Raw genomic sequence first — 25732 nt, forward strand, 5'->3', positions numbered from 1 at the left:
CCTTCTCTAGACTAAACAATCCCAGGTCCTTCAGCCTGTCTTCACAGGAGAGGTGCTCCTGATCATCTTCATGGCCCTCCTCTGGACCTGCTTGAAGATGTCCATGGTGTGCTTGGGTCCCCAGAGCTGGATGTAGTATTCAGGTGGTGTCTCATGAGAGCAGTGCAGGAGCAAAATCCTGTCCCACGCCCTGCTGGCCACACTCCTTTTGATGCAGCCCTGGACACATTTGGCTTTCTAGGCTGCAAGTGCACATTTGCTGGCTCACATCCAGCCTCTCATCCACCAACACCCCCAAGTCCTTCTCCCCAGGGCTACACCTCAATCTGTTTTCTGCCCAGCCTGTATTCATGCTTGGGATCACCCCAACCCAGATGTAGGACCTTGGCCTTGGCCTTGTGAGCTCTACGAGGTTCCTGGCTCCGCCTCTCAAGTCTGTCCAGGCCCCTCTGGATGTCAGTTAAGTTACCTCAACTGGTTTTGGTTTGGCTATGTGCTGCACCAGTCCAGTAGATGAGTGAATCATCAACTCACATGTCAAAGTCCCACTATGCACATTCTGCATTGCCATAATTTCCCTATGTTTCCTGGGTATTGTTTATTTTAAGTGTGTGTAGGGATGTTAAGGCTGTACACTTTCATATAGAGATATACACACACACACACATGCATAGTATTCTATGAATTACTGGAGGTACTTTTATTTTACATAAAAGTGACTACTGTCTCCTAATGCTTCAGTTTACAGTGGAGTATACCAGGCAAAGGACTTCCCACAGAACAGCGTTTTAAGAAAGGAAGGAGCCTATATTAACTTTTTAGCACAAAGGAGGGGGGCAATTGTGAAGTTGCTGATAGTCCCCACATAACTGCATGTGGTTCATGCTATGGAGTGATTCAGAAATTCAAAATAAATTCCTTTCTCAGGAAAGGAAGTGAAAGCATTTAATCCAGGAGTGCATCTCACTGACTGCTGCTGCTAATGGGCACTGAGTTTCTAGCACCACACTAAAGCTACTTGAGTAAAGCCCCAGAGCACAAGCAGTATGGACATCAGCTGCTCTGCCATGGGTAGGCTGTCCTGCTTCCCTCCTATTGCACCACACTTTGTGCTCATGTAGACACAGCCAGGCTCTGCCAAATGATTTTTGCATTTTTTCCAGGATTTTGAGTGAAAGAAACAAGTAAGGTAGAATTGCATACACCATCTCAGGCACTGGTAATTTCATGCTTTGTCCTGAATGTGTTGATGTTTCATCTGCCAAACATCAAAGCTTACTATTATTTTATCTACTATGCTAGTTAATCCTTTATTAGCATGTTTCTCCACATCTGGGTTTCTAAAGGCCATAAACCACATTTTAGTGCTTTCTCCAAGAAACTTTAGTGAACTGGTTTTCTCTTGTCTTTCACTGGAAAAAGAATCTCTAAAAAATCTGTCTCTCTCTCTCTGTCTCATACCTTTTAATGAATTCTGTCAGCAACGTGAAATTGCAAAAGTCTCAGCAACACAATATTTAAATAGGTATCTCAGTCATGCCAGGTATCACTCCTTTGATGCCCCGTGATGCTCACCACATTATACATCCAGGGACTACATTACTCTCTGAAATCAGCTTTTTGCCAGCTGATCAGAAAAGATAGGGACCCAGGATCAACCAAACTGTGTAGTGAAAAATACACAGGTAACATGGAAGTAGGAGCATAAACAAAATCTACAGTGAAAATATTGGACTGTCTTACACAGGGGAACAAAGGAACCTGGTGGTCCTCTGGATCAGGATGGGTCTAGGACCCTTTACTAATTACATACACGTTTTAACTATATTTGAGGATTCACCAACTCTTTTTATTGTTGTACAGGGCATACAGGCCCTGAACCCATTCCATTAAGGAAATTGGCTCTTTAAGTACATCAGATATACAAAAGAAGTAAATAAAGACATCCAAAAGGAGATTCTGACTTTCTTGTTTAAAGGGAGTTCCCTGTATTCCCGTCTGTGTCCACAGCCCCTTGTCCTTTCATCAAGAAGGGTCTCTGCCTCCATCTTTCCCTGCAAAACAGATATTTACACACCAGCAAGATCCTCCCTAGCCCTAAGTTTTTCCTTCTTGAGGTTTAACCTCACCTCATACAACAAAATCTCCAGTCCCTTTACCATATTCATGGCCCTTCACTCGAGTCTTTCCAGTATGTCCATGTTTCTTTTGTATGGAGGAGACCAGAGTGGACAGTGCTCCAGCTGTGGCCTCCCCAGTGCTGAGTACAGGGGGATGATCATCTCTCCTTCACTGCATGTGAGGATGGACCACTCTTGAGCTTGGAGGAGGTGATCCTTGGAAAATCAATCAATTTTCTTAGACCCCTTCTAAGGGGCATGATATTAACACAGTGTTAACAGATGTTAATAATTATCCCATAAAGAGATTACCCAAAACAAAGGACTTCCATTTCAGCATATGAACATTACAGAATTTTCAGCTTGGTATTTTCTTTTCTCTGATGATATCAGATTATTGTTATATATATACATATGTACTGGTTGTCATTGCTGTTTTCTTTTTATTTAATTGTGCTCTTTTTATTTTTCTTTACAGGATATGCACATCGCTGTACTGAATTGGGTAATCCTAAGTGTATCATCTTAGAACCATCCCAAGCATATCAGTTTTACACAAAACAGACTGTTTAGCCTTCTGCCATACTGTATCTGCATCTGCTAACACTTGTGTGCAATCTCAAGAGAAGAAAACCAAAGAAATGTTATATAAATAAGCAGTTCAAAATGTCTAACATGTATAGCAATTAAAACTCATGAGCTACTGAGTCCATGGAGCAGGAATAGTTACTTGTGTCTTGACAACCCTCTTCCTATTGAGAAATGGAATAATGCTCATTTTGCATTTGTAAATTTCATACACTTGAGAAATGGAATGTCACTACTGACAGTACTGCCGGGGAGCAGGAAAGGGGAGTGGGGTCCCTCCAGAGTCAGGAACCAGCAGGACCTGAGAACAACTCCAGCAGAAGCGACGCTTTTCCCTGGGAGCTCTGCTGTCCCCCCGGGCACCCAGACAGGTGATACCAAGCAGTTTAACCAACAGCCTTGGGCAATTTGAGGTGACAAGTCAGGTCTGGGGTCTATGTGGAGGCCCAGTGAGGAACAGCAGGAGCCAGCAGTAGGATCGAGGACAAGGCTAGGACATATGTCACCTCCCTTGACCTGCTGACCACTTTTCTTTTGATGCAGCCCAGGATGTGGTCAGCTTTCTGGGCTGCAAGTGCACATATTCCTGCCACAAATGGAAAGACAATGGTGACATGGGGACCTAAGTTTGAGGTTATATGACAGTTACATAATGGTTGGATTTACCCTTAGAGGGCTTTTTCAAACTAAGTGATTCCATGATTCTATGACAACTAGAGCTGGGATAAAAAGGTAGTGTGTGAAGAAGATACTAGAATAAGATACTGTAGACTTGCAACAGATGAACTAGTTTGTTGAAGACGACTGAATTTGGTTATCTCTGTGCCCATTTTTTACCCTGATCTATGTCATCATCATACAAGTGCATTTTCATCTAAGAAACAACATATATTGGGCACTGCAGCAAACGTCCCAAAGGTAAGAGAGGCCCAGAAGTAAGAAACCCTGTCCTGGATCAGAGATGAATAATATATGGAAGGGAATTCCCACAGACGACAGTCATCTGCCTCCCTTTCACATGGATGAAAACAAACTCAGACAAACTGAGTTAATGAATGAGCTGTACTGGCAGGGTCCTAGATAAAGGTCTGTGCAGAGCCAGCCTAAAGCTTGCTTCAGTTACTCACAGTATGTAGCCTTCAATAGTTCTTCAACTTAGAAAGACAGAAGTAAGGAAGTAATGAGTGTGTTGAGTATTAAGTCTTCTGAACAATGAGATACCTAACCAGAAAAATAAAATGATTAAAAATCCTCTGTATGAAGGCACAGATAAAAAAATTGTGACATTTCTATGGCACACCAGAAAGGAGATCTGATATATATATACACACAGATACATACATGCAAAAAGATATCTAGAGAGATCTTTCAGGGGAAAGAAAAAGGAAACAAATTAGAAAGCAAATTTAAATAGCAATTCCATGTTTCTAAGCATGTAATGACTTTGCTGGGTTTTGAGGAGTTTGCAGGTTTTTTTCAAATACAGGAAGGATTCTTCAGCTATGTTTACTACTCCTTCCACTTCTGTTACTGTCTCTGTTTATTTCTCTATCTCTTGCTCCCTACCCTCTATAAGATAAATATGTATCTTATGATTTGGGATCTGAGGAACTTCTGAATGAGCTGGAAAACATCTCTGTTTAGCTCACACTCAGCACACAGGAACTGCCCTTTGCACAGCATTAAGGTGTCAGTAAGAATGCCAGAAGATACGAAGGAGACAGAGGAGTCCTATGGAAACAGTATTCTGTCCAGTAAAAATAAGACAATCTGGTCATAGCTGATTCAGCTTGCTTATGTCAGGCTAACAAAAATGTTATTTCCTCAAATGACAAGGTGTCCATGTAATGACACAGGACTGGAAAAGTCAGCCTAAACCAGCAACAGACTAAATTGTGCCAGTTCATTTACCACCAGTGCTTCTTCTTTCTCTGAACTTTGGTTCACAGGCTACATTTACACCCCTTTCCTCCTCTAAGCTGTACACGGGCGCAAGTTTACTGGCAAGTTTACTACTTACTTCATCAAAATGATCAACAGAAAGCTTTTCAGATTTGAAAGCTATTTAAGTGAAATGACAAACATAACAAGAATGTTCTGTTGGTTGTTTATGCCAATGCAATATGAACGAGCCAACTTGTTCACTTTTTCTGTTGTAAAAATTTTCCCCAATCACTATTCCACTGTATATCAATCTTTCTGAGGGTTAAAGGCATCACACAAAAGAGATAAAATTTATGTTCTTTACTTCTAATAACTACTTGAGACATTGAAATGTACAAAGCTATATCGCTAAAATTGATGAACCAACGATAATGTTTCATCTGCTTAACTGAATATCAAGTAAAATATTACACAGAAATAATCAGAGCAAGAAAGCTCAGAAGTTAAATATTTATTATGTTTAGACTCCAACTAAGAAGCAAAAAAAAAAAGAAAAAATAGAATACCATCTATTCTGCTGAAATATATTCTGATCACAGTCTTTTCTGGCTTACAAAAGGAGTAAGTTGTTCTATTCAGTAGAATTTACAGTACACTGGCACATGTTTAACACAAAACCAAACAGGAGAACCCCAGATAGTGCCAGACTACAGTATATTGAATATCCCCCACCAGCAATGACCTCTCAATGCACAACATGTTCTCACATTCTTCACATACCCACACCTCCTTGCAGCTATCTCTATTGAGAATTGATGCACAAGCCAAGTTCAGCCCCAGGAGCAGGCCAGATGTCATGGTAAGGAACATCTCCTTTACAAGGAGATGTCTCAATCTGAGTGTGCTCTCCTCCCCAAAGATGTCAGCTAAAAAGCATGCTCCACCTTTGCAAGGATTCATTTTGGCTCCTCCAACTCAATGCTAGTGCCTACAGGAAACAGAAAGAAAAAACAGAAAGGATTAATGAGCCCCAAGCTTTCTCCCCAAGCCAAAGAGCTTGTACATAGTGATTTTGAGGCTCTGGTTTTAAATTAGTGCCTGGCGTTGAAAAAAGCCTCCTATTTCTTACAAAACACATCTGCAGACTGGAACATGTACATGAATCCTGTCACTTGCATTTCATGTAACACTTATGTCACAATACTTGAATCGTGTGTAAACAGAGCTCTGCTTTTGAAAGGTTGGACCCACATCTCATCTGCCCCAGGCCATCAAATGCCAAACAAATCAAGCTTGCAGATGCCAGACCAAAACAATGGACAAGCAGGCACTGAAGTTATCAGCTGCCTGCCTTAAATGAATGGAGAGGATGCACAGGAGCCACCCCTGTAAGCACAAACAGATGCCAAAGCACAGGCTTCTGGAAAAAACTTACAGTTCCCATGTGTGGCAAGCCCCATTCCAGTGCTTAGCTTCTGTGGGAACAAGGGACTAGGTGCAGGGAGCTCAGGTTGGCAGCTGAAGTAGCTCAGGTATTAGTTAATGCTCCTTTGTACCTACAAAGCTGAGGCTGGATGCTTCTTCCTGCTTCAGTGCAAAGCAGTGTTTAGACATGGAGAGGGATAGAGCCAACCTAATGTTGTGGTGAAGAAAAGTCCTGGGAATACTTTCAATAAAAGGCTTGAAGGATAAGGATAAGATCATCATCCAGCCCATGAAAGTATTCCACAGCAAGGTATGTCAGTAAAATACATCTTCATTTGGGACAAAAGCCAGTTCAGGGATTAACTGAACAACCTGTCAAGGCCCTTCATCATCAATCACCTGCATTGTCTTTGAACATGTGTGGAAACAATTCCACCCTCCTTCCTCCACTCTAGTGGGTGATTCACAGAGTTAATGCAGGGGAGAAAAATAGGTCTGGCTTGTGAATAGCAAACTTGCCTAACAAACTTGTGTTTATGGGAAATAGACATGAAAAACAGGTTAAATATGCCTCTCCTTGGTTAAACACTGATCATAAGAGGAAAACAAGCATTTTTTGGCCATGTCTATGGTATAAGGAACCACCATAAATCAAGTTATCTGTAGCACATGTATCCAGTTGTCTACACAAAACAGGTACCAGGTATTGGCACTGTTTTCCTGCAGGTGAGTGCTGGCTAGCATGAACTCTGCCATCGTGCATGGCCCCAACAAACTTTTAGAGCTGGCACACCAAGTAGTTCTTGGCAATGAAGCTTCCCTATCCAATTCCTGAACAGCACGAGCTGTTCAGGCCATCACTTCTGCTTCCCCAGCACATCCCACTTACAACACCTACCACTCCAATTACCTGTTGGAGAGAGTTCACTTTGTCATATGCCTGATCATTCCTTGTTCCAGCCATGGCCTGCCATGCAACCCTCCATTGCCTCATGTAACACCACAGCCCAGCTGGAGCAGAGTTCATTATCTATTTTGTTTTCTTATATTTTAAGATGCAGAACTCTTAGAGTGATGAGAAGGCATTTATTTATCTTTGGAAATATATCTTTTATTATGCATCCTGGTAATGAAGTTCCCATTTCTTTATATAGAGATGGGTCTGTAGGCATATTCGACTACTACTTGTAACAAGCCACCTAACGGTACTAAAAATTATTATTTGAAGTGCTTTGCTTTACTTTTACATAACATTCATGGACACCTACATATTGGTATTTTAGAAAACAAATTTTTCAAATTCTCTGTCTAGAAATATCTAGCAGCAACAAAAATTTACTAGACAGAAAATCCCCAAATTTTATCTGTCTCAAAATTAATAAATCAAATTTCTTCCTTATATTTTCTTCTGTGAAGCAGTGACAGACCCTACTGCGAGATTGTTTAACCTGTGTGTGATAATGCAAATTTTATCTGACCAGTCTCATATGTATTTCTGAGCCTTGAATCACTGCCAGCCTGAATGGTGATGTATAGGCAGAAAACCCAGCAGCTGGGTCACTATTTAGATAATGCTGCCTTTTTCTCCACAAGGCAAAGGCAACATATATATATGCAGGAGAGCTGTAAACAGTTAGAAGCTAAGAAATTGATAGGTGAATATGATGGATGAAGAGAGCAAAGATTTTAAGTTCAGACTTAAAGTTTAATTTTAAATAAAAATTATTTAAGTTGATCTAGCCAAACTTTAGATTAACTAAACTAAAGTCAATTATTTTATGTCAAGTTATATAAACATTTTATGGTTTCTTTTCTTATTTGATCCTCCATTCATTATTTGTTTTTTGAAATTATCAATATTACAAAGATGCTTAAAGAGAGATCATATGCTCAATCATTTTGAAAGAGTAATTTTAACCCAGGCTCCCTGCAGCAGCAGCCAGCAGTGCCTGGTGTATCTGGCCATGGTAATGGCAGTACCAGGTGCAGATGCTGGCACTGCTAGCAGGCAGAAGCAGTGCTGGCAGTGTGTGAGGCCTGGGGCTCTCGTCCCACTCACAAGCATTTCACGTGCTCCCAACCAGACTGTTCTGCCAAGCTGCTTCACTGCCCTCCTGAGCTCTTCTTGCTTCTCCCCAGGGAGGTCAGTGCTTGCCCTTGCTGGCTGGCACAGGCAACTTTTGTATAAAAAGGGCAACAGGTGGCAAGGCTCACCCCAAGGTCATGGAGAAGCCTGTGCCTTCCAGCTGCCCAGGAAGGAGAACTGACTTTACGTTCCTAGTTCACCTGCATGGCAGCAGGTACTGCTGTAGTTACACGTGATGTTTCCATTACATAAGCATTTACTGAGAGAACTTTAAGAACCCCACACATTTAGGGCAGTTCTTTTTTTTTTTTAATTTTAATTTCCTGATGTGACTATGGAGAATGATGACCCAGGGATATTAGCTTTGAGCACTGAGTACATTAAAAAAAAATGAACAAAACCCAAAGAAAGATTGAAACACACTCCTAGATGAAATTACTAAGGGTTGAATCATATGATTTGGCACAAGTTATTGAAGACTGCAACGGATATCAGTTTGGCTTGACAGAGCTAATGACAAGCTGAAAATTATTTCATAAGCCCATAGAAGGAAGCCTTTGCTTCTTGTTTTTGTTCTTAGGTTGTTAACTGGATACCTACAAGGTTAAATACAGCCCACGGTGTCCTAGAGTGAAACCACAAACTCCAGAATTCCTTACCCCATTATTCCCCTTCGGGTTTTGACATTAAAAAAATTGCAGATGTGCAGCTTGCATAGGCTTTTTCCCACTCCTAGAGAGCAAATGCAAACTTCCCTCTTCTCTCTTTGGCTAACACACCTGAACTGGCAACACAAAGCAGAGGTAACTTTTCAGTAACAATTTAGAGATTAGCTGGTAACAATTCAGAGAAATTAGAAATTTAAAATTAACTGTTAACAAAAGCAAAACAAAAATATTTCCAATAGCTAATAACCTTTCCAGAAAGTGGGATAATATTTTCACCTCCGTGGCACGTGCTTAATTGTCCATAATGGCACTGCTCTGCCTGCAGCTGTCCTGTGCCCTCCTTGGACAAGGCTGCAGGGTGTATGATCCCCATGTTCTGTACCCCCTTCAGAAAGACAGCAAAAAAAAACAACACCAGGTGTGTCCAGTAGCATGTCCTTCTTAGTAAGCACAGACTAATCTTGGATCGTTGATGGTAAGTGATGAAGCTGAAAATAGCTTTTAGTTTTGTAAAAACACAGGTTCATTCAATTTCCTTCAATATGCTCAATATTCTCTTTTTACCTTCAAACACTTGTTGAATGCAACTTCCACTCAACTGTTATGTACTCCACTAAGCACAGAAAAATAACTTTCAAAGTTCATACTGTAAACCCTAGAGCAGCCATAGTCCCAAACTATGCTGAGCTATCAGAGATCTTCCTTCCACAGGGATGAAAGGACCTTCATCATATTCCCAGAGAGCAGTGGAGGGCATGGCTTTGCCCCATGCAGAAGGAGTTACCCCTCCCATGAGAAGGTGGTTTGAGCTTGCCTGGAATGCCATCATGATACGTTGGTGTCCAGCTGAGTGTTGCAATCCTTCAGAACCCAGAGTGAAAGCTGTCTAATTCTAAGCTTCAGGAAAAGCCACCCAACTGAAGCACATCAACAGATGGTTCCTGACATATGTTATCACCTTATGCAGCATAGGGTGGTGAACCACAGGGACATTTCTGAAAGGTTAGTTCAATAAGAATGGTGGAATAGAAATACAAAGGGAGTGGGAGGAATGCAGAGATCATCTTCAACCTTTTTTCAACTAGTCCAAATAGGCCATATTCAGTAATGGTCTCATCCTTATCACTATAGTAACTAATGAGGCAGCACTGAATTTTTTGAAGTCCTTTAGTATGATTACATGGGCACATGAACACTGTGGTCAGCTAATAACCTTATTGAACTTCTTCTGGACTTGATGAAAATCTTTCCCCTAGCTTCAGCAGAATCTAGATTAGGATATTAATTATACACAGAGTACTGCCTAGAAGATCTATTGCTGCTTAGCGAGCTTTTATCTATAGTAAAATGGCACTGGTTTTCCACAGTTTTATTTACCCTTGCTACAGTCAGATTTTCAATGCACATACAGTTTTGAGAATTTGCATATCTTAAAGTGCAAGTTCTCCAGCAAGAAGAAAATTCACTTGATCATCCACAAAGGATTCCCAAAGATTATTGCAATCCCAATGCAAATGATTTTGACCAAAGTGTCTCTGAAAATTTTAAAACTTTAAGAGACTAAACTCTTCATGGTATCAAAAGTATTTCTGAAGAAAGAACCATTACTGAGCTTTTCCACTGACAGGGCATGTGGCATGTTGACAGAGCAGCAGCACCCTCCCACCAAGCAGGGTCTTTTCTGCAGGACATGAAAAATGGATGGGCCTCCTCACCAAACTGCAGTTGTGTAGATGCACAACCACAGATCTTGGTTTGAAAAGGAGCAGTTTAAATTTGCAGAAGCAGGCATACTCAAGGTATCTTTTTTGGGAGGCAATGTCTTTCTTTTTAGTCTTTTGAGACAACAACTGTAAAAGTAATTAATTCATTACCCTTTAGAAATAAAACCATGAAATAAATTCAAAGTGGAAGGTCAAAAATACTGTTTTCATTAATAGGAAGCTACTAGTGTCTTTCAGATAATACTCCAGTTTACAGATTTATGTGATCATTTTTGTGCATCAAAATTCTTGCAAATAACTCCCAGTCCAACAAAAACAAGTTACCATTGATGCTGAGAGGCTCTTTCAGCCCTGCTTCCCCTGAAATCTAGGATAAGATTCCCCTGGCTTTTCACATGGTATGGTCTGGTAAAAGAAGGTCATCACAAATTTGCCTAATATTTCCTCTTTAAATCAGCAACTTCAAATTCAGACCTAAATCCCTAGAAAAAGAAACATAATAAGAGTTTCTTCTTCCTCAGACATTCTTGCTCAGCTCAGTGTACACTTGCTTATTCAGTAACCTTCTGGCATAAAAGTGTTTCAGCTTCTCAGTTAGGAAAAGTGTGAGGGTTCTTTTAAAAAAACTTGTATTAGGACCTGGGGCTTTTTTGCTTGTTAAGCAGGAAGAGGATCAAGAGTGAGAATATGTGATCAGTGAGAAGAACCAAAGGGATTTCACATCTGATAAATTCTCCTTTTTTCCCCAGGAGCCACATTTCTGTCCTTCTTCCTTCCATGCAGAAAAATTAAATCCTTTCCAAAGAAAGCAAAAAAAAAAAAAAATTATTTCAGTCTTTTAGGTCATAGAAAATCAGTTGCCTGGGGACATTAGTCAGGATTAATTCTTCTCTTTCCTATTTGCAATGTCCAGACTCATACACTTTTTTCCAGGATGGCTATGAAAATGAATAGCTATGGCTATTCATTTTCAACATGATGTAATCATAGAATTTCAGATTCCTTATCTATTTTATTCATACACATTTTGTGTGCATACAGTTGAAGTGGACTTACTCCAAAAAACTACATGAATACAGTGATATTAGACTTGCTACAAATTTCACAAGATTGCTTGGGTTAAGTGGAAAGCAACAGGATTGCTCAGCCAATATCTACGTTTGTCAAGGGACCAACAAAGTGGAAAATGTTCTCATTTATATGTACAGCATCCGAAAATACCTAGTGCAAGTGAAATTCAAAAAGATTATGGAGAGATAACTAATCAAAAGATTTCTGCCCAATGAAGAAGCATGCAATTGGCATCTTGCCTTGAGTGAATGGGCTTGCAAATAAGTACAAGATGTAGTAAGTATTCACTAACTAAAGCACCAGGCATAGAATGGTATATTCATCTTAAATTTCAGCAGGCTAATTGTCCTGATATTTCTGACAGATAAAATCAGTAGCAACAGGAAAATCTTTGGATCATGGTTAGGAAGAAAAAATCATCAGGGTAAGCATGTTACTTGATGAAAATTTGTTTTCATACCTTAATCATTACTTCCAAACTTTTTTGTTCAGTTGTGAATATCTGGATTGACAGTCTGCATGGATCTCATTTTTCCTTTCCTCCACTACACTGCTACCCCAGCACAGTTATTCCACAAGTCCCACACCAGGACAACAGGTCACTCTAGGCATCAAAAATTATTTTAAAGGATTAGAAATGAACAGCTTTACACAGGCTGTGTATCACATTGGCAGATTGTGGACCAAGATGAAAGATGCAGTGTTTAAAACAACATTTGTCTGGGGTTCCTGTTGGGGACCCTGGAATGTAACCACTCACAGGGTTGAGCTGACACATACACTGGTAGGTAATCCAAATCCCAGGCTGCATAAACAGAACAAGCCAGCAAGGACTTCTGAAACCAGCATCACTGGGTTACTTAGAAGCACCTGTACGCTCTGCTGCTCTCTCTGCAGAAAGCTACTATCACATCTAGGTTGGGAATCAGTCCCAGCCCGGCTTTCAAGAGCATGGCTGTGAGACAGATAAATCAGGAATTAAAACATTCACAAGCAGCTGATGGGTTAAGCATGGTTACAAGGAAAGAAAATCAAGAAGCTTTTCTCAAGCTAGGGGAAAATCATGATTCTCAGGATGAAGCCTCCACCCCACACTTTGGGTGCAAAAGCCCAGTGCAGTGAAGGCTTCCAGAAACTTTCCCTTCAGTTCACCCAGGCCCTGCAGGCACTCATATGCATCTTCACACAGTACAGCAAAAAAATGGAAGTGTAGGTATAAACTGAGTAAACACCATGCAAATGATTAAGTGCTCCACACTTGTGCTCTCAGGGGTGGAAGATGATTAAATAATTCACAAGACTAGCCTGGAGCTGACACTCTACTTAGACAAATGCGTCCAAATGGCTTTGAATAGCTCATTATCCATCACGGTTGCATAGAGCAAGCAGAACCTGAGAAGTGCAACAAATGCAGCTCCCTCTCTGCAGTCACTAGGAGTTAGGGAGGCTCAGCCATCAGTGGACATTCATCTCATTGTTACAGCAGAAAACAGCACAGTGCAGCTCTTCATACTGTGCCCCAGTCTGTGCTTTAACTTTATTCCCCTCCATTACGGAAGATCCAAGACTCCTCATAGCAGGCTTCACAAAACTCAGCATGGATCGTTTTCAAGGGAACAGCAGCAAGAACAAAAGGAACACTTTGAGCTCCAACCAGTGCCACTGCACAGCCATAGAGGGCTGTTCATTATCTTTCGTGGCCATTAGAAGATGAGAAGTAGGTTACCCTACTGTCCTGCAGGAAGGGAAAAGCAGAAGTGTTTCTAATTCCAGGGAATTCTTCCAACTCTGTCTGCCCTCTGCAGCATCCCACACCTTGCAGTGACCTCAGGAGTAGTCAAATGCCAAATACTGTGTGTCAATGCATTTGACTCCTCTACAATTCCTTCAAGAATGCACAGAATTTTCTCCTTAAAAAGCTTGCAAGCTTCATTTGTGTGAAGACAGACTAAACTTCTCCTTTAACCTTTAAGTTCTAGAAGAAATTAAGATCAAGAATTATTCTTTCTAGCAATCCTCTCTTCTGTGTAATGAGCTGAGCCCAAAGCAAAGCTTAATCACCTCCAGGCTTCCAAAGACATATGAAATCACACTGAGTCTTTGCTGTAACAGGCTACTCTTCTCCAGCCCCCTACCCAGCTTCACTTACACAGCAACTTAATTTTGAAACCTCAGACGTGCACTGTGCTGCTTGTGCACTGTGCTGCTTGCAGCCATCACCTGTTGAAAGACCAAGCATCTGAGTGTTATTTTGGTGGAAGTGCTGTAATAGTAGCTTACCTGAATATTTTTATTTTGCTACCTTGTGTTCCTCCCATCTCCAGTGAAACATCATGTTCACTTGCACATCCAAAACCAACATCAATTTCTATTACACAGTGTAAGACTCAACAACCCTGGGCTCACAAGGATTGCTGGCAAGCTTCCTTATTTCTTTTCAAGTCCCCTGCCATTTTCCAGGAGTTTCACTTCCATTTTCATTAGGAGATAAATAGTACAAACCATCTACAGATAGGTTGATTGATAAATTCTGAGTACAATATTGATATCCACATCTCAAACACCCGCAGTCTTTTACCACCAGAATTATTTACAAGCAGCAGTAATAAGCCCTCAATGAGACAGGAGTGGGTAATACAGTCCTAGGCTGGACCCGAACACAGAAGGTCCCAGAAACTTCTGACTGATAAGAAGGGCTGACCTGGAAGTGTTACATTTAAGCAAACCATTAACAATCTCAACAGTTATTTAGGACCTCGTTTCCATAGTAGGTAAAAATGCAAAGCCTGGATTTTGTTATGAAGGCTTTATCACTTTAAATAAAATAAGCCAAAAATCTCCAGTGCACAGGAAGAAGGGCCCTCGAGGCTTGGCTGAGATGGATAAAATTAAAAGCAAGACTGATTTTTCAGCCAGTTGTGGCACAACAGTGGCAGAGTGCTTGATCATTATCCCTTGAAGCACACAGCACTGCCAACACATAAAAATAGAGAGAATACCCACAAAGAGATGGAAAGAACTGTTTTAAGATCTGTGACATAGCCCACTACATACACACAATTGGTCAGGCCACAACAGGAGAGGAGAACAACAGTGAAGACAGTCACAACTACATCTCTCAGCAAGCCACTGGTCTCCATAGGTAGTAAGCACAATTCTGTCTTACCTTCTCACATAGCACACAGTCATCTGTCTCTTTCCTTCTGACTAGCTCAGCTAGGAGAAAAACTCCCTGACTACCCAAACAAAAGGTTAGCTACAGTAATATCTTGAAAGAAGGTATTCAAATAGCTGCTGCTCCCCTGGATTAACTTCATCCTCTTAATCAGTGTGGATTGGTAATTCTTCATTATTGTGGTTACCCACTCACATCCACGCTTCACAAGTGTGGTGTCTACAGACAGCAGAGTTGGGAACTTGCAAAGCTTACAAAGTAATTTAAAGATGATGGATGGGCAGGAAATTATTTTCTAACTGCAAACTTTCTGATAAGTACATACTTCTTGCTTCCTTTCTCCTTAACACAGGTCCACATGGTGATTGGAACTACACCAGCTCACGACTCCACACCTTTATATGCAAAAGCAGCTCTCTCCCATTTCTGCACTGCCATCAAAACCAGATCATTTCCTACATTAATCCAACAATAGTGGTATAAGTCCACTAATCCCTTGGTACCTGCCCTCACTTCTGGGTTAAAATCTACCCTAGGGTCAGTTAAAGGATTTTATGTGTTAATAAGTTGGGAAGGGAAATATTCTTAGGGTTGATTTGTTTCCAGGTGGGCTATTCCCTACTTCTCCTGTCTGGAGAGAGGAATTTATCACTGAAAGGTTCACTTATAGAGCTGACACCTCTTCAGAAAGGATGGAGCAGCTGAATTAGGAACTCACCACCTCTCTCTGCAGTGATGTTTTATAGCTTTGCTGCTTTATGGCCATGGTGCTGGGAAGCATTTTATGCCAGAACAGTCTGACATAGGGAGTGCTTGAGCCACACATTCATCCATGCTCCCAATGAAAGTCCAAGAAAAATAGTATTTATTCAGGTTTATACATGCACTGGCATATTTGTTCAAGGATGTATTAAAGAAACAAGAAGTCCTGAGCTGTCCTCTGTGACACAAAGATATCGTAATATTGCAGCTGCCTTTAAGGAGGAACTCCTTTTGCTTCAGAGAGCTCTTATGGTGCCAGGTGGGGAGAATCAGAGGTCTGACTGGATTAAGCAGTGCTACTGCAATCCTGACCCAAACCACCCTGCCTATGCTTCAAGCACTCTGATAAGCACAGCTAATTTCCATGAGTGGGGGAGGAAGGGAGAGAGCTTCCAATATCATCAGAGAAGGACAAACAGAATAAGAAGCAAAAGGCACCTATGTGCTACAGTAAGGTCAGAAAAGTTCAGACACATCTGAAAAACAATTGCAGAGACTCTCTTTCTTAAAGAGAGATCATAGTTTTGAAACAGGAACAGAAATAACCCCTGATGCAGAAATCAGGACCCTTGCATAAATCTAGGTTATAAAACTTGGTGCTCACTTAAATATCGTTTGTTCTAAATATGTAGTTTGGCCAATGGTCAGACAGCAGCAGAGAAATAGTCTGGCATTCCCCTGAGCCCTCCATGTCTGTGAGCACAAACCACCTGACTGTGGAGCCAGCACACATTTTTCCAATCTGGCTCTTTGTCAACAGAGAGCCTTTTGCTCCCTTACTCCAAGGTGCTATGATGGATCAGCGATCACAAATATTGTTTCTACACCAAGGGCTCGCTGCTCCAGTCTCCTCTCTTAGTAAGTAGTCCCTCTTCCTTGTCATTTCCCAAGGCATACATTTCCTCTCTCCTGGCAGTAGTTTTTTTGCTTGCTCTCCCTCAGAAATGGCAGTCAGCTCACACCAGCATGTACTCCAGCCTTCCTTCTCACACCCAACTCTTCTTATAGGCACAGCATTGGCATGGTCAACATTCCCCAGCTTCAAGAAGACAACCCACAAACTTGGCATCACAATTTTTCTGCTGCTCTAAGCAGAAGTCCAAACATAGAGAGAGGAGTAGTAACACCCTAAAAAAAAGACCCCCAGTTCCCTTCCCACTCCAGATCAGCACAGAGGTACAACATTGGAGTATCTATGAGACTAACTTCCAGAGACACATCTGCAACAGCCACAGGAAAGCCACCTGCTCCCACTGCATGCTGCAATGCATCATCAGGCTCATACGCATGTGATGCACTCAGAGAGAAGAGGAAGTCCTGACCCGTTTTGTGTCAGCACAAGTTTCTGGTATGTGAAGAAACTTCCTGGGGGCCGAGCAGCCAGACAACTGTGATTAATGGGATCCTGAAAATCCTAATGGCGTAAAATTGGAAGGTGACCATTTTCCACTATGATCTTACTCTTTGTATGCATCAGTTCTCTGATGACTCCTACCTGCCCCAAACACCTCTCAGAGAGAAATAAGAGTGTACCAGCTACATCAGCTAGCAGCAATGCAGCAAAAACTCTGGCACAGAGTCATTACCGGGCCTGCATGGGGAATGGAGAGCCAGAAACAAGGACTTGTGAAGACACCAGTCTCCTGTCATTCCAATCAGTGTTCTCTGGGATTTTACATTTCATGTAACATGTCAAATTAGACAAGAGTCCTACAGTACATTAAACCCTCTCTGCAGAGATTTTGGGTGATCTCTTTTTGCTGCTAGGGTAGGTTTGAAAAAAAACCAACCAAACAACAAAATACAATTGGCATTATAACCTGAAGTGGAGTAATTTTGTTCCTTTCAAAGCAGAGAGAACAAGAGCAATAGTACAAGAGCTTAAGAGCCTCCAGTGTGGCAGAAAGAATTTCCTGCAGCGCAGGTACAGCCTGACATTTTTCCTCTGAGCATATCCTCCAAGTCTTAAACAGGGGGTGGTGAGACTATAAACAAACCATGGACACTTTACAGGGCTGCCCAGAGGGCAAACTGGAGTGTGACTGAGGAGAGGTTGCTATAACTAACGGAGCCAGCCTTTCAAGAAGTCTCTTTGGAATAGTATATCTTATTTCCAATCATAAAAGAAAACAGTCAATTCCTGTAATCCTATAGGAGAGAGGGTAATTGTCTCCTAGTGCTCTGGTCAACGTATTTTTTTCTTTCACAACCACATTTCCTAATTTCCTTCCAGACCTACAGCTACCACAAAAGCAACCACAAGACACATCTTTGAATGTACCAAAAGCACGTCTCCTTCAACAGTGTGAATCTTTCCTTGCATTTCACAGCATTGTCATGGCTAGTAGAAAAGTCACAGTTTCAGTCTTACCCTCCTAAGGTCAATTTTTCTGCTGACACATACCTAGACCAAACCAGGACTGTTCCCAACTAAGTCACAGTGATGCTGATTCCTTCAGGTTTCTGAAACTGCTCTGGGATTTAGACCACAATGGCACTGCCCAGCCATCTCAACTCTCAGAGCAGAAGTATCTCTGTTTCACAGATTGAGAAAGAAGGGCAAAGAGAAATGCACTGATTTGCCCACACAGCAAAATGAATATCAAGAATAAGATATTCTTAACCTCAAAATGTTTCTCCCTCTACACCTACTAAGACTTCAATGAAAAGTGGCAAGATAAAAGTATGTGTTTCTTCACTGCTACTTGTTGAGTATTCATTAGAGAATAAACCTGAAAAAACAAAGATCTTTACTTCTATTTTGCATTAAACAGATCAGATATAAGTTGCAAAACTTCTCTGATGTAATTCAGGGAAAGGTGGCAAAAGATAAAATCCCCTATCAACAGAGTTTGATAAGGGCCCCTGGTGCCAACACAATGACTCGAAAAAACTGGCATGGTTTATTTCATCCAGAAAAATAGGGAGTCTTACCATGTGTGCTCTGGTTAATAAGTGCCCTGACAACACACTCCTTCACCAGATTTGGCTGTGCTGCTCCACTCAGGATGGAACTGCTGCAGCTGAAGTTTTCGTAACTCCCTTCAATGCTAAAGTCATTTCTTGAGAGGTAGCTGAAAAAAACAAAGAAAACCCCACCCATTCTGTGTATGTTCTCTTTTACAGATTTCTCACTATCAAGTATTTTTCTTTCTTAAAGAATATAAAAAGTGATAAAACATTTTTCAAAGCAGAATGTCAGTGTTTTAGTTTACTTTGTCAGTTTTGAGCTTTAAAATTGTATAGAATGTATTCGGTACCTAAGATGATTGCAGCAGGAGTCAATAAAAACTAGTTCTTCCTGTTCCAACCATAGCACTCACTTTTTTTAGGCTCTTCTTGCTCACAGCTTGGCAAATTCCTGAATTTCTCCTCTTGCAGACATCCTCAGAAATTATGCAGGAACACCACAACTTGAATCACACTGTTGACAGCATCAAAGCTAGCAAATCTCACATTCAAGTGCACAGCAATGCCATAAACTTAACCCTTGGGTTTTCCCTACTTTAGTAAGTAGGGAAATAAATCAGCATTGATAATAATTTCCCTCTTGTTTCTAAAACTATTTTTGGTGCTTTGTGCCCTCTACAACCTTCCCGGATTCCCACATGATATCTGGAGTCAGAAAACAAATCATGGTCATTCACCTCTGTATGATGATCATAACGAAAGGAAACAAAAAGAGATTAATTCTTTGAACTTTCAAGAAAAAATCTACAATATCCCTGCTCAGACAAAAGCTATGGTAGGACAGAAATTTATGCTCTGGGTATTTTTCATTATTTTAAGGATAATTATATGCTGAAGCTGATGTTTTATCATATCTTTCTCCATTAAAAACCTTCCATAACAATAAAACATCTGAAGAAACGAAGCTGAGGCTGAATGTAGAGTAGCTAATGTCATCAATGCTGACCTAATAAGTGACTAAGCTTTGACTTATATTGGACTGTCATGCAAGGCTCCTCTGTGTTCTCTTCCTCTTGAAGCTCCCCAGCAGCTTTTGGCAGCACTTGCCCTTCCCAAGATTAGCCCAAATTAGGTCAGAGTTTATCTGAGGAGGGGGGAAACTCTCTTTTCTGCTTTCTGAATGCACACTGCTGGGGAAGTGGTAACAATAAGAGCTAGTGTTAGGAGCTGTCAGATGCAGTGGCATAAATAAAGAAAAACTCTCCAGAATTAATGAAAATTGAGTGATGAGATGCACATTTTGAAGTTCATTCTCAGATTACCCCTTGTGACTATAAAGCTCCTGTATAATAGCACTAAACTCCACTAAATACTACTTCTTCAAACCGATGAGCAGCAATCTGGACTTTCAGAATTGCCATGTACTTTTGTCCTTCCATAAACTACTTTTATGGTAAATGCAGAGATGTCACTTGTGCTGATTTGTTTTTAAGGATTTTAAGATCATTTGAATACCTTGAGATATATTGGAAACTTTTTCAAATTAGTGGCTTTTCAGGGTAAAGCCTTCATGCTACATTGATCCACTATGGACAAACTCCTTTCTGCAGTTTGAGGGAGAATAAATTATAGAAGGAGTCAGAGTTAAATTAGAGCATGTTTTTCCTTTAGTGATCCACTAATGGCAACAGAGTGCTGCAAGAAGATGTAGTGGATACCATAAAAAGCCTGGATGGAAACAGTAGTAAAAGGACTCACAGATGCAAGATTTGGGTAAAACCTCAGATACCACTGGAATGATAAGATGTTCTCCAGATCTTACATGGCATTCCCTGAACATTTGTCCAACTACTCTGTTGAGGATTCCTTAACAGCAGGAACAGGCCTGAGACTTTACTGGGCTGCACACTGTAGGAACAGTAGAGATGATCAGTAGAACAACAAGATGCTGGGAAAAATGTGTCAGATTTGAGATTTGCCTGAAAAACACAGGGGGAGGATGGGCAAGAAAATGGGAAGGAAGCCAAACACAGCCCATAGGATGTGAAGTAAAAGTAAGTAAAAGTAAACTTAGTTTATACACACAGTGAGGATTCCTGAGCCAGTTTTCTCGCTAGCAGAATAGGAGTCATGTTCGCTTTGAACAGAAGTATTAATTTTCTAAAAACATAGAAACTTTCTAATGAATAAAAAGATCATGAATGGAAAGCCTCTATTCTTCAGAAGTGGTAAAAATTCCTCCAAGTTACTACAATGCCACTGCAGCATTTCCTTGGATAATGATATTCACTGTTAACAAAAATCTGCAAAGTAACGACACTGCTAAAAAGTAAGCATTTCACCCTGAATTTCACCCTGTTAAGTGTGCACAGTGGGAATCTTGCTCTTCCTGGAAAGCCCTCTTTTGAATGCCCTCTTTTGAATGTGACACAGTTATGCCAGATGAGGAAAAAAATAAAAATAAAAAATAAAAAAAAAGCTGTACCTTCCAAATGTCCAAATGCCATTTATAAGGCCATTTTGGAACAATCCATCAGGAACCATTAGTGCAAGCACACAATTATCCTAGGACTGTAAAAAAGATAGCCCAAAGGAATTTTGGACATGAACATAATTCAATTTTACTGCTTTGCAAAAAATTGTAGCCTCCCTATTGAAGGCAATGTAGTCTCCCTATAGCCAGTCATTGAAAAGGACAGAAACTATGTAGAGACTTATATATTATAGTAGTTGTCAAAATGTAGATGCCTGTAACAAAGATCACTACAACTACTCAATTATTGCTGCCTTCTGCAACATGAATTGACAACCAAAGCCCAAGGCCTTGCAAAATAACCAGTGAGCAAAACAGACACAAAAGCTCACTGAGATTCTGAGCAGTGTGGTTAGAGTAGGGGTAAAAATCCACACCCAGAATAAGGCATGCATTAAGTGATTTCAAATCCTTTTATACTATTGTTTGTTTTAGTGACATGAGCTCCTCTCCCACCATCATCCATCCAAAATAAAAAAAAAAAAAAAAGAGAGAGAAAAATATTCTCTTTTCTCTGCAAGCATCTAACATTTGTCCAGCACTGTCAGGGTGGTCCAAGCTCATACAGTCCATGGGCACAGCCCCCAGCACCCTGCTCTGCCAGGCTGTGCTCACCATGCTGTCTCCTCCCTGGCTTTTAATGATGAAGAACAACTGAGCTCAATGGGTCAAAAAACAAATTAAGAAGACGTGCATAACTTCAAAATTTACTCTCCAATACATTACCATCCAACTAATCTGCTGTAATTTCAGGGTATGTGCATCATGCCCTTGCAGGTAATATAGCTTATGAGGTGCTCCTCTTGTTGCCTGCAATCAGGCTATTTTTATGAATAAAGACTTCAGAATCTTGCCCTTAACAGAAAGAATTCAAGACTCATGCAGTCTGAATTAAAAAGTTAAGTAGTGACTGTACAATTTACAACTTCATTTCACATAATTTGTTATCAGATGACTTTTCTTTCCACAAATCCACATTGGCATTGCCTACAATGAAAGTGTATAATAATCTATGATTTAATAAACAAGACTTTTTAAAATACAAGGAAGAGTCTCCCTACCCACTGCCTACAGAAATTTATGTAAATATCAGTCACCCACTATTTTTAGGCAGAACTCACTATCAATTCGTTAAACTCCTATTAAGAGTCATACATATAGTTGAAATATATAAAAAAATCAGAATTGTGTTTCTGTAATGTCCCAGATTCACTAAGGCCAAACACTACTTTTCCTACAACACTGCTTCCTAAGTAGTAATTTCAGATGGTAAAGCTGAACTGGGGATTATCTTTATACAGCACGATCTTGGCAGCCTGACAGAAAAAATTAAAGGAGCCTGCTGATCAGTTAAAATACTACAGCTCCAAGTATGTTTGGATGACCGCCAAAGTCTTGGAATTGTTTTGCCATGAAATCTGCTTTAAGACAGGAAGAACAGGAAAGTTTTCAGTCTGGAAGGGGCTTCATGATGAAAAGCCTGGAAATCAAGCCCATTATTCACATCCAATCAAGCCTACCCCTCCCTGCTCCTTGCTGTCCTCTCCATCCCCAGCACAGGAATGTCCATGCATACAAGTGCTCTCCACACACCACATAAACTCCACACCTCTTACATGCTCTTGGACCTAATTTTTTATAAAATTGCTCAATATTGAATTCAAAGTTATACTTTGCCATTTGAGTGAGCTATGCTTCTTTCATATACTACAGTCACAAAGATGACTGCCATTTAAAATAAGTTATTTGCCAGTATTAGATGTAATTTAAACCTCCTGGCTCCTAAAGACAGAGTAAGTTCAGGTGTAACAAAGAGGCTCTACCTGCTTTTTCCTCTGCCTGCCTGCACTGCAGCCTTGCAATCATCCCATGATCTTATCTGACACATAGGTTTCTATACAGTCAGTGCAGAACAGATACTTATTTAAAATCCAGGTGACATGTAAACCTCTACTGCTCTTGTGGCTGCAGCACAGGGAGCTCTCCAGGGCTGCTGCTCTTGGTGAATTATTGTGGTCATGCTCTCACTGAAGTCAGCAAGAGCACAGTCCAGGGTCTAATCCTGGAAATCACAGGCAATTAAAAAGCAGAGTCTGCACAGCTGCAAAACACTCCCTGAAAAATATTTAGCCATCTTGGTTCCTGGGACACACAAGGAGACCCCTCCATTCCTACCCAGGCCTGCATGTAGCTAGGCATCTGCCCTTTTGTGCCCAGCAAGACTGGAGAAGCAGCCCCAGCAGTTACAAGAACACTTGCTCTGCACTGATCCCATATTTGTTTCCATACAGAGTATTCAAAAGCTTTTCGTAAGACCAGTTTGTCACCACCCTGGATATTAGACTGTATAGATATTGTAGTGGTTTCACAACAATAAACTGAGTTTCACAACTCCTGCTATTCAATTAGAAATTATCTCCTATCAGATGGCAGAAGCCTCAAGTGTGCTAACTCAAATTTCTCTGAGAAATTGTGAGAAGTTAAGACTGTGCTGGCAGGCTTTGGGCTAGCTCAGATCACCTCTGTCACACTGGCATCAGAGTATGGATGCCATGGACTCCATGTCAACTGTTCCAGTGCACTGGATGAAAATGCAGCTGTCTGTCCTCAGCTGATCTGTGTTCCTGGCACAGCAGCTTTAGTCTGCCTGAACCACGCTGAACTGGTGTGCATGCCTTGCCCAGAGCCTGTGGAAAGCCACGGTCACTGACACAGGGCGCTGCCACCAGGGCTGTTATCTGATTTGAATACAAATCTCATCAAGCCTGTCTCACACACACCCTTTCCCTTTCTCCCTCCCACAGAACCAACAACAATGTGAACTGAATCTGAAATCTGAATTTCAAGTAAGCCACTCTTTCTTAAACTCCTCACAAGTGTTTTAATACCTATTTGTTCTAGAAGATGTACTTACATTAAAGATTTCTTATGTAACTTACATGACCAAAATACAGCTTTTAAACCAAGAGATGTAAAGCAAATAATTTCAAATTAACATGGAGAGACCACTTGCCTTTAAGTTCTCTTGTTCCAAGCTCGGAGGCTCTGAAAATTGGTAGGGATCATGACAGTTTTACTCACCAAAGCTTAAACAGGACTGAGAGATATTTTTGCATTGTGTTGAAGCCTTTTGTCTGTGCCAGTCTGTACTTAGCAAGTCGTGGGCAATTTCAAAATTACAGTTTTATCCAGCTGTCTCTTGGATCACTACTTCAGAAATACTGAAGTGATCACGCAGGCCCTCATGGCTTTTGAGTACTGAAGAGTCCATTACAACCACAAATGTAGTTATTTCACAGCAATTGAGCATCTGCTTGTCAAGCCACGGCAGTCAAAATCTGACAACCTTGGCTCTCCCAAGCTGTTTACAGCTGTCATCTCTTGGATCTCACCTTGTCCTCTCAGCCATCAGGAAGAGGAGAGTCTGCAGGAAGGACAAGACAGCTCTAAAAGAGCTGGATGAGGAAAAAGTTATGCCTCCAAGACCTGAAGCCCCTCAGTGATCCTTCTCCTGCTACCCAGGCAGGGTACTCTTACCTACAGCCAGCCCTGGTCTCAGAGAACAATCTTACAGCCTTTGAGGAGACTTCTTGATGGAGCCCCTCCAGCACACTTCTTATTTGGCTATTTATTTTATCTATAAGTAATTTTCTCTTGTTACAGAATCATCAGAATCCATGGGTCTTATGCATATATATCTTATACTCCATCCAGGTCATGAAGTCCATTGTGTAGATTTTTCATTTTCTTCTGCCTTCAGCTGCAGGTGAGGAGTGAAATGGGTGGGGTGGCCATATGACCAGAGTCTGGGATGTCAGACTCTCCTGATCCTCTCTGCATTAGGGTGGCACAGGTTTATCAATGGATGGCAGGGATCAACTAATGGTAGATAAAATGAAGCCTGGACCACTTCCAAAGACATTAACTTTCTCATCCTGGGCACACTGTTGTAACATTCTCAGAGGAACAGATGAAATTGCCTCTATTCCTGATCTATTGCTGTCATGAAATTTGTTTACACCGTCCTGAAATCTGATTGTGTTGAGAGGGATTCTTTTTGTTGCAAAAAGAATGCTAGATTTCTGAAGATGGTCAGAAAATGTATGTTACAGGGTGATATGTTTTTATATTACGTTGCATACCTCCTTGGAATATTTTGTTTATGAAGATACTTTACTGCTTCATGACTTCTTTTTTATCCTGAATATCTTCAGAAAACAAATACTTTATTTAAATACTTTGACTATCTTTTGAAACATGCAGATTAAGGCATTGCAAACATTCTTAAATGCAATGCCTCTCAAAGCATGGTTTATTTCATCTGCTAACTAAGCTTGTAATGGATTTTCTGCCAGCTTAGGTCTGTAGTCTATTACACCAAAGTAACAGTGCTGAAGTCCACTGTTACAAGTCCAAAGGTTTCTATTTCCTTTTTCCATGTAGCCAGAGATTTGACTTTGCTCTGGCAGCCCCGTTGTACCAATCTCAGGGGGTCAGATCTGCACATTCAGCACTTCTCAGCAGTCTAGGCAAAGTTGAACTGTGCTTGCTCTGAGGATGAAGCAGAATGGCACAATTTGCTCTTGCTTTTGGAGAAGTCAAATTCAACTGACCAGTGGTGGCAAAAGGGCTCTGACAGGACTGCCTCAGAGACGTTCATGGTACTAGGGCTAAGTGAGCTCCCTGATCACAGAACAGGAGGCCACAGTCTAGTTCAGCTCTTTGCACACATAAATGCCCGCAGTATTCAGCTTTTTTTTGTTCTGCACCCTATCACATTCAAAAG

Source organism: Serinus canaria, chromosome 4 (assembly GCF_022539315.1).
Source record: "Serinus canaria isolate serCan28SL12 chromosome 4, serCan2020, whole genome shotgun sequence".
NCBI lineage: Eukaryota > Metazoa > Chordata > Aves > Passeriformes > Fringillidae > Serinus > Serinus canaria.